At 38.2% G+C, this 10,274-nt stretch overlaps 1 long non-coding RNA gene across 1 annotated transcript; it reads right to left on the reverse strand.

The window, feature by feature from the left end:
* Positions 1 to 340: 340 nt before the first annotated feature.
* LOC131073818 (uncharacterized) lies at positions 341 to 6,506 on the reverse strand. The gene is made up of 2 exons (XR_009112996.2): positions 5,936 to 6,506; positions 341 to 884 (listed from the first exon to the last, which is right to left on the reverse strand). It is a non-coding gene; the product is annotated as an uncharacterized LOC131073818 (long non-coding RNA).
* Positions 6,507 to 10,274: the final 3,768 nt, after the last annotated feature.

The raw sequence follows: 10,274 nt of genomic DNA on the forward strand, positions 1-10,274 counted from the left end.
ATTGTTGCAACAATCCAAGATGACCCAAATAACATAGATAATCAAGTGCCCGTAAAAAGTATACTTTGATAGATGACACAAGAAGTTGATGTATACTGGTATCACTTTGCAACAACTGGCTTGGTTGATTAGATGAACTCTCAACCTTCTTTTATAATAGTGTGAAGGAAATAAAATTAAAAATGTTCATTTTCTTCCAAAAGCTTTTTTTAATTAAATAATAATCATTATGTGAATAAAGTCTCCTTGTACCTAGGCATCCCTTCTAAAACACTATTGACTTTTTAATTTATCCTCCTTAAGACAACTTAAATTATAATTATTTTAATAAATTAAAAAATGATCCAAGTTTTTTTTTTCAATTAGAAATAGTTTACGAATAACATCATGTCATCAAAGTATCATAACTGCCAAAAAAAAAAATTATCAACTAAACTGCAGACTGTATCATCAAAATGCCTATAGCTACGAAAGAATTAACATATTACATCACATCAAAATAATTATCATCTAACAAGTTTTATAACAGAACTAGCTATAAGACAACTCGGGTCATCATGCAACCCATGACCCAATTATATTGTTGCTTCCTTCTGCTGGATCAGTCTCAATTGTTCCCAAGGGAGATCTATATCAGGCTCTGCGGCTTTTTCCTAGTGTGAAGCATCTCTCTATTTAGGTTCTCTATTCTTTGCTTTTATGTCATCCTCTGTGATGTTGTTTTCCCGCAAGACCTGCTTAAGGGCATTAAGTTCATCCTAATCCAGCATATCTTTGTACGCATTAAAGTAGGCTGATCTTATATCAGATTTATACATCAGCAACACTCCCTGTTGAGCCAATACCAAGAATCTGCTTTTTGGGATCTCCAAAACTGCAGAAACCTGCATCATAATGTAAAGAAATGTGAGTTTATCATTAAACTCAGTAAGCCTCCTTTTACTTTGAAAGAACTCCTTTTTTCTTTTGGACCACAGAAACCAAAGAATCTCACAGGAAAGAACAGACCAAAAGGAATTAAGCTTATCATCAAAGCAATCCACATAACCGGCAAGCACCTCAATCCAAGAAAGACCAAGGGAGGAGTTCCACACAACAGGTTGACCAAGAAACAGGGACCAAACTCTTTTAGCAAAACAACACTCGAAAAAAAGGTGACTCACAGACTCAAACACATCATAGAGAGCATGAAATGGTGTCAAGACCCAGGGAGGACAGAACATCACCGACAACAATCTTTTTAAGAAGGATCAACCATCCAAGACAATTTTTTTTTTGGCTCACAAGCTTGTTTCCACATACGACTCAAGACAAAATTCCACTTAGACTTGGGCCATTGAATGCCCCAGGACACATTTATCCATGATAAAATCTGAGCATGATCCCTGAGCATATGATAAATCTGTTTAACATTAATGTCTTGGAATGGTGTTCAATCTTTCCATTTTAACTGATCCATGAGCTTCTTTATGTTGAGTACTTTCCCAGGAAAGAAGGACCCAGTAGCCTTGGAAATCGGAGAGTAGGTTTTCTTATGAGAGAGTGATATACCATATTTCAAACATAATTCCTCCCAAGAACTCAGTCGATTATTCACCATGACATCATTAATGGAGGTAATACCCAAAGAATACCAAGCTTTAGTAGAACAACATTGTGTGAGTGCAAGGGGTTTCTCATTAAGCACCACCCCTACCAGATCGATCTATCCAAAACTGAATAAGTTAGAGAGTGCCCAATGGCCTCCCTATGATTCAAAAGATGTCAAACCTATGTTCAGGCTTTCCATAAGGATGCATAAATAGGAGAACCGAAAATCTTGACATCAAAATTTCCCATCAGCATATCACAAATTCCAATGTCCTGCCAAAATTTCCCTTTCTTAGGTTTAGATATTGTTTCTGATTAAAATCTTCCAAGGTTCATTGCCAATCATAGCTTTATAAATCCATTTGGAGGCCAAAGCAGCCCCATGTGCTTTCAAATCCCTCAATCCTAGACCACCCTGTTGCTTGGGCACACAACACCAGTTCCAGGATACATTGTGCCTTTTTTTATTACCCTATCCATTCGACCATAAGAATTATCTAAGGATCCTTTCCAGTATGTTGACCTGGTAGTTAGAAAAAAGCCGAGTATATGTGAAGTAAATAGCATGAGAAGATAAGACTTTCTGAACAACTTGCACCCTGCCAACAAGTGATAGCAAATGTGTTTGCCATTTAAGGTGCTTCTTTTCTACCTTAGCAAACACCCACTCCCACATAGCTTTAATAGAAGGACTAATAGCAAATGGAATTCCCAAGTACCTGTTGATCTTGTTGAGACCAGCCCAACCCCACCCTTTGGAGGCCATCCAAACCGGAGGTGATTCAAACCATCCAGTCCCAATTGATTTCTGAGGAGCCACTTTTGCACTGGATGCAACACAAAAGAATTGTAATCTTTCCACAGTGTTATCAAATTTTTTTTCATCAAGTTCAATAAATAGAGCAGTGTCATCAGCAAACTGAGCATTCGCCAAATGCTCTTTGTTGGGTAGCTTTATACCTTTGACCGGGGAACCTAAGTTAGTACATCTCAAGATATAAAACAGAGCATCTGCTACTAGGACAAACAGAGAGGCTGCAATAGGACATCCTTGTCGAATATATCTCTGCAACTGTATAGGTTCAGACAGCTTGCCATTCACATCAATTACAATGGATGAGTCCTTAAAGAGTACCTCAATCCAGTTACAAAAGTATAAAGGGAAACCAAATACTTCTAACATTCAATCACGAAAGGCCAAACTATTATGTCGTAAGCCTTTTCAAAGTCCAAGAGGATCATAGCCGCATTCTGCCCATCTTATTTAGCCCAGTGCATTGCCTCCCAACTTGTAATGAGATTCTCAAGTATATATCTCCCCTCGATGAAACCTATTTGGATAACCGAAATTATCCTCCCTAAGAGCTCAGCAATCTTGTTTGCCAACAATTTTGCAATTATTTTGTATGAAAGGTTAAGCAAGGTTATAGGCCTCCAATTCTTAACATGTTTTCTATCTCCGTCTTTAGGGATCAATTTAATCACTCCTCTATTAATGAGCTGTCCCAAAGACCCTTTGTCAAATGCTTCATTATACAGTTCTAAAAGTTCCATAGAGATCCATTCTAGGTTAGATTTATAAAATTCAGCCGGTAACCCATCCAAACCTAGAGACTTATCATTAGCTAAGGATCTAACAGTATTCTCAATTTCTGGAACTGAGATCTCTTGGGACAATTGTACAACATCTTATTTGGATAGTTTCCTTGGAATCAACTTTAGGCATTGTTGTAGTACATCATAATTTCCTTCTTTGAATTCTGAAGTAAAACGATTGGAGTAAAAATGAAAAAAAGCTTTACTGATTTCCTCAGGATCATTGGATATGCAATTATTCAGGTTAATCTCTTCAATCCTTTCTCTTTTCTGTTTGTGCCTAATCAGATTAAAGAAGTAATTTGTACCTTTATCTCCTTCCCTCAACCAATTCATCTTGGCTCTAATGCTCTGGCCCTTGAATCTGTAGTTTTTAATTTTGCTGAGTTCAAATCTGGTTATAATCACTTCCCCCTCAAGCCAATTGTCTTGTCCTTCCTCTTGGAGGAGACCTTCAACATTGTTTAGTCTTGTTTAAAGAGCATCCTCCAGTTTATTTTTGTCCTTTGCCTTCTTTTCTCCTATAAATTGAAACATTTTCCTCCATAAGACAGTGAGTGACTTCCAATTCTCCACAAAGTTTGTTCCTCTATTGCAAAACTTAGCAAGGCACGTAGCCATTCTGATGGCAGCAAGGTATTAAGTTTGAAAATCTTATTACCTTTGTCTCTCCTAATAGGGTGATTGCAACAGTCAATATTGGTTATGGCAGAAATCGGAGAGTGGTCGGACATAGTAGCAGGGGTAACCATGACAGGGTTCTTATCTTCAGCATCCTCAAAGGAGAGCAAAGACACATCCACATATATCCTATCAAGCCTACAGTAGACTCTCTAATTGCTACTCTGATTGTCACACCATGTAAACCATATACCCTTAGATATCTTTTTCTTTTTCTCTGAGGGGTCAAGCAGGTTGAGACACCTCTTGCACTTAGCCCATACAAACAGCTCATTGCCTTTCCACTCTTGTCTAATGCCACCTTTTTATCTTCTCTATATTCAATCATATTAAAGTCTCCAGTGAGGATCCAATGTGCCTTAGGGAGGGAAGAGGCCCACCATCCCCATAACACAGCCCTATCCCTATAATCATTTGGGGCATAAATGTTACAAATACCAATGTCTTTCCCTTGGTGTTTCAATATAACCCAGCATGCTCTGTTACATGGGGAAATACCAAAATTAATCACCAAGTCAGACCATGAAGGACCAACAAGAATAGCAACCCCACCTTTTCCTCTTACATGATTAGAAGTAAAGGATTTTGCCTGATTCCAAACAAAATTTAGAGTGGTAATAGCCTGGTAACCAGTAACTTTAATTTCCTTAAGGCAAATAATATCTTTTTGCAACATTTTGTTGCACCAGTCTCTCACAACAAATTTCCTATCCCTCAACTGTAAACCTCGCACATTCCAACTAGCTAGGTTTAAAGTCATTTATTGATAAGAGAGGGGTTTTTCTGGTTTCTATATAATCTATTAAAACAATCTGGAAGTTCTCCATCTGTTTTAGGAATGGATTTACCACCATTGGTGTTAGAAATAGATTGGCGGTCTGAAGTTTTCCTCTTTTTTTTTCTTTATAACTTCTGAAAAGGGGGGAGAATCTTCCTTTTGTCTTGCATGAACCATGTCCACTTTGGTGTTAACAATAGCAACTTCATTTCCCACAACCTCAAATTTCTCCACCTCTACATTCACATCATTAGATGGGGTAGTAAGTTTCCTAAATGTCTCTGCTCTTTCATTTATTGTGGCCAGAGCCAGTTGCTGAGTATTAAGTTTCCTCGGTCCATCATCCCCATTAGGGACATCATGGTGAGCCTCGCCTTGGTTCTTATCTTTATTTGAGGACTTGGTAGGAATCACTTCTAACTCATCCCCAAATAGAGGGTTTGTCAAGGACATGGTAAAATTGCTAGTGTATCCATTTTCTCACAAGAAAACTGTCCACCCTCTGAGTTTTTAGCAAGGCTATCTACTTCTTTTGAGGGCCTCGACTCACTTTTACTCCTTTCAAGAACTGGGTTACTAGAATCTCTACTAGCTTGAACATCCTTATTGGGAACAACATTGAAAGTCTCATTATTAGGTTTTTTCAAAATTGGGTAATCTCTTCTATTATGTTCATTCCGCTTGCAATGAAAGCAAGCATTTAAATTACCCAGAACATCAATATCCCAACACATGACATCTTCAAAAGTAGAGACATTTTTTCAGGAATATCAATTTTTGGGTTAAGAGCAATCAAGACTCTAGCATTCAAGTGTGGAAGAGTAACCCTAGACTCTTCAATCTGCAACACAATGCCCAGGGGTTTTAAAATCTGAGGCAAAAGAGACCAGAATTCCGCAGGGACCCGCTTAATTTCCATCCACTTATGTGTCGACCTAGCAATTACTTGCTCTATGTCCCCTTTGAGGGACCATGGGAAAGACCTAAACAGGGATTTCCCTACGTTCCAAAACCCTTTTCTTAGCACCCTTTCCTACATGCTATGAGTTTTGAAAACAACGAACAACCCCTTTTGCATCATACGGCAAAAATTAACATATATTCCCAATTTTTTGCCCCACACATTAGCAATCCACTCATCAAAAAAATTTCTGGAAGGCAGAGAGTTAAAATCCATACAAACAAAAAACACTACAACATTTTTCAATCTATTCTACTCACTCTTTATAGCCTTCAACATGTCATCATTGGGAGTAAGGGAAAGGACTTTCAATGTAGAAGGAGGCTTACCATTCTCTCCCCCTTTGGATTCTCCATTGTCGACGATGCCTCCATTTCGACCTCCATGTTCGTTGGGCCCCAATAATCTCTCTAGTCGCACTCCACTGAATGCCATGATTCCTCCATTAAATTCTGCAGATGATGGACACTCGGTTCTACCCTCTTCAGCCGAGAGAACTGCTTTGTATGTTTACTTTGGTTGGTTGTTACCCACATAATTAACCACCTCCGACTTATTGCACTGATTAACATTCGGAACCCCATCACTAGTGGGGTTAATATTGCCTTCCATAAACTCACACGCATGAGAATTAATGTGTCTTGGGACCCCCGGGCCACGGCCAAGCCGAATGACAGGGAGAGAAACTAAACACACAACCAGGGAAATAAATAATCACATGCACAAAATAAAAGCCCAAAAGGAAAACAAAGACACCAAAGACCGAAGACACGGGAAACAAGAACACAAAATCAACGAACATGGTCACGGAAGCCAGAAAGCAAGGACAAGGATGCATGTGCAGTCTCCGAGGGATGACGTATCATCTCCCAAAGTGCACAAGCCCAAGAACTAAAAAAAATCATCCAAGTTGTGGAAAGCATAGAATGAAATAAATATGAATTTTTGACCATGCTATATTTTTTCTAATGAAATAAATATGAACCATACTATATTTTTTCTAAAGACTTAAGATGGTGAATTAAAACAGCATAGCATCTATCTAAAAAACCATGTTTCTCCAAAAAGTTTGGAGAGCTCCTAAAGATCTAGAACCACATTCTCAAAGTATCATGAAGCTTACCAAGACCACTTAAACTAACTGCCATGAACAAAACCATTGCTTGATCAATCCTATGCTCTCCAAGAATGTTGGAGTTCTCCTTTACCCATCATTTAGCCACATCAAAACTCAAAAAATAAACTAATTGTTCTGAAAAAAATTATGTTTGAGAATGGGACATGATAGGTTACACAAAAAAAAGAGAACTACCTATTCTATTCAATAAAACATCTTGTGAATTATATAACCTCTAAAAACTCCAAATCTCTGCCTATATAAGCCACCTTAACTAAGGAAGGAATCTAAGCCTACATAAGCCACCTTAACAAACTCTTCTCTTTGAACAATATTAAGGAAGGAATTAAAAAGCTTGCGACGGGTAAAGCTCGAGACACAGATGGCCTACAAGTCGAATATTTAAGATGGGGCTTGAAAATTCTCACGCCTCACGTCCAAAGAATATTCAATGGGGTAATTCAAAATGGGTTTCCAACAAATTAGGCAACTAGTGTTGTCATCCCTTTGCTCAAAAGTGGAGACATCAACAATCCCTCAAATTAATGGATCATAATGATCAATCCTCTTTTTCATAAACTTTTTGGGAGCATGATAGAAAGACGGATTAGTACTTGGGCTGAAAAAAAGGGAAAGAGAGCAAAAGGGCAAGCGGGCTTTAGGCCAAAGCATTCCACCATCAACCATTGCATCACACTCAAACATTTGATTGAGAAGGCTTGGGTCAAACAAGGAGGGGAAGTTTTTTGCTGCTTTGTTGATTTCAAGAAAGTTTTTGACATAGTACCTAGAAGCAAATTGTGGAGTAGAATGGAAGAATTGAAAATTTCGGAACATTAGGATTTTTGTTCATAGATTGTATGACCAAGTCTAGGCCAAAATCCAAACCAAATAAGGATTATTAGAAGGCTTTAGAAGTGACATTGGGGTCAAGCAGGGCTGCCCATTATCCCCTACTCTATTTGGGATATACATTGACAAATTAGAGGAATGGATAGACAAGTTTGGTGGTAGTGGATTCCACTTGACCATGTAGTAAAACTGCTTTTATATGTTGATGATCTTATTTTAATGGTAAAAACAACACAAGATTTGAAGGAACATCTTATGGCTCTAGAACTCTTTTGCCATGAGGTTGGCATGCAAGTGAACACTAGCAAAACTTAGATCATGATCTTTACTTTGAAAAGAAAAAAGGTTCATAGAAAATTTGCTTTTGAAGGCAACCCCTTACAAACAGTCAATGAATATAAATACCTTGGCCTTGACTTCCACAATAAACTTGGCTGGGAAACATGTAAGGCAAAAAGAATACAAGGGGGATGGAAAGTTATATACTCTTTACAAAATAGATGTAGAAGAGCTGAATTATGGGACTAGAAAACTAAGAAAACTCTTTTTGGCCTTCTTGTGATTCCAATGGTACTTTACAGATGTAAAGTATGGGGCAACAACACGTCAGCTAGCAAATGGAGACAAATAGAGAGATTACAAAAACATCTAATTACAAATAACCTCAAGATTAAATCATGTATTCCATATGAGATTGTCCTAGTAGAGGCTAGGGCTTTTCCTACTGAGGTGTTGGCTATGTTCCGGTTGCTAAGTTAATTAAAAAAAATAGAAAACATGGAGATACATCATTGGCCAAAAATAGCAGCAAAAGAGATACTACATAGAAGGAAGAGCACATGGATGAAGTAAAACATTAAATGGATAAATAAGTGGGATATTAACTTAAAAGACTACCTAAATAACAATAGAGAAATAAAAAAGTATGTACAAGAAAAATTCAAAGAAAGCAAATGGACAAGACAACTTAGGAGAAAAAAGGAATACTACATCAAACATTTCAATCCCACACATGATCATACGCAAAAGAACTACATAGGTATCGAAATAAAATGTAAAACAAAAATGTTAATTGCTTAGATAGGAACTAGCTCGCATCAACTTAGATGCGAAACTAGAAGATGGATGATACCTAAAGAGGATTGGGCAAATAAAAGATGTAGATATTGCACACAAGGAGCGGTAGAGACTGAATGGCATTACATCATGGAATGTGCAGCTTGCAAGGATATTAGGATCAAATATATTGAGACACTAAAGTTAAACACTTGAGTAACCTCTTCGAAGAAGAAGAAAGGATAACAAGACTTACAAATTTTTTGATCAAGATACACAGTAGAAGATCCAAGATGCAGAAGGAAAAGGAGATACAATAAGCAAAATGTTTTGGAATCTGCATGACTCTATGCTTGACAAGATGAGGGTTGTTGTGCGAGTGAAGGACCCCTCTTTAGCATTCTACAATGAGCAAATCCAGCCTATCATTCAGCATAGATGAGACAAGTTGAACACTCCTTTGCATATGGCTGCCTTTGCCTTGAATCCTAAGTGGTACAAGGTTAGACTGGGTAGACTGACACCGATTCAGGATGATGAGGTGAAGGCGGGTTTCTTTAGCTGCATAGAGAAGATGTTTGATTCCAGAGATGTCGGCACAATGCGCACTGAGTGGGGAAGATTTGCCACTCTTAGAGGTTATTCAGATGCGGCAAAGATGGATATAGACAGCATGGCACAGGAGGACCGACTTTTATGGTGGAATTGTCATGGCCCGAAATCTTTGACCACCACTCTAGCCATCCGTTTGCTATCCCAGGTTTCCAGTTCTTCAACTGCTGAGAGGAACTGGTCTACATATAGCTTCATCCACTCTCTTAAGAGGAACAAACTTACCTCTAAGAGAGCAGAGAAGCTTGTGGTTGTACACAGTGCTTTGCGTCTCATGGACCGCGAGACACTTGTGTACAAGGAGAGTCCAGTGGCACGATGGGATGTAGAGCCAGAGGAGCCTTCACAAATTGATGAGGATGATCCTACCACTTCAGATGCAGGGCTAGTTGGTGTGAGCTTGAGGAACCTTGATCCTCAGGAGTCCAGCAATTCCAGTGAGGAGGAGTTCGCAGATGATTAGAGGCCTACATTAGCTACAGTTTGAGTTTTCAGTTTTGTCATTTTGTATTTGACTCTAGTCTCTTTTGTAATGTTATTGCTACATGTATTTGTATTTGGCTACTCATTGTAATGATGAATCATGTAATCATCTTTATTATTATAGACTTTGCAATGGCATCAGATATTCGTATTTTCATTTTCCTTTTTCAATATTCATATGATAGAAATGAGAAATCTCCAATTTGACAATTTCATTTGTCAAATTTTATTTACTTTTAGCAATTAGTTACGTATCACTAATCTAAGTAATCTTGGTATTTCCTATAGTTTCATTTGAAATCTAATTCTTATACTGTTATACTGTTATACATCTTTTCAAAACTAGTTTTTCAAGTACTATATGTATATGTATAAGTATATGAACACCACCACCCCGCCGTCGTCCCCCCGCCATCCCCAAATTTAGACCCTTGGTCCCCCCGTCCTGGAGACGCGTCCCCACGTCCCCCCGTTCCCGACACCCGTGGAACACTGTTAAAAACATTCATTCATTCATTCTATCCAACTGAAACTAACTATGCTGCCTC

The sequence above is a fragment of the Cryptomeria japonica genome, chromosome 2 (genome assembly GCF_030272615.1).
Source record: "Cryptomeria japonica chromosome 2, Sugi_1.0, whole genome shotgun sequence".
NCBI classification, from domain to species: domain Eukaryota; kingdom Viridiplantae; phylum Streptophyta; class Pinopsida; order Cupressales; family Cupressaceae; genus Cryptomeria; species Cryptomeria japonica.